Here is a 545-nt window from a genome sequence, read left to right as displayed (position 1 = left end):
CTCGGGCGAGGGAGAGAGAGGGGATCGAGGGCGAGGGCTCGGGCGAGGGAGAGAGAGGGGATCGAGGGCGAGGGCTCGGGCGAGGGAGAGAGAGGGGATCGATACGAAGTAGGGGGGCACAATACTAATGGCGCACCACCCCTCGGTGCGCCATAAGTATATACATGCTAATGGCGCACGTCGGCGTGGTGCGCCATTAGTATTTTTTTATATTTCCGCTCGAGCCAACAGGTTATCTCCCACCTGACCTTATCCACATCAACTCCCCTCTACTAGCTCGACTAGTCAGGTGCCAGTTCTCACACCAGGAGGTCCTGGGTTCGATTCCTAGGCTCCACAAAAAAAAATTATGCATTTTAAAATGTTGTTTGATACTTATTTGTTTTTAAATATGTTCAAACTTATTTAAATCATAACAGTAATTTTTTTTATAAGACAGTAATTTTTTTAATAAAATATCATCAAACAGTAATGCCGGTGGAGCGGGGAAGGGTGCGGGGGGTCGGTGGCGGCGGTTGAGTAGGGGAGGGGTGCGGGGGGTCGGC

The sequence above is a fragment of the Triticum dicoccoides genome, chromosome 5B (genome assembly GCF_002162155.2).
Source record: "Triticum dicoccoides isolate Atlit2015 ecotype Zavitan chromosome 5B, WEW_v2.0, whole genome shotgun sequence".
NCBI classification, from domain to species: Eukaryota; Viridiplantae; Streptophyta; class Magnoliopsida; order Poales; family Poaceae; genus Triticum; species Triticum dicoccoides.
Note: the sequence above shows the minus strand (reverse complement) of the source record.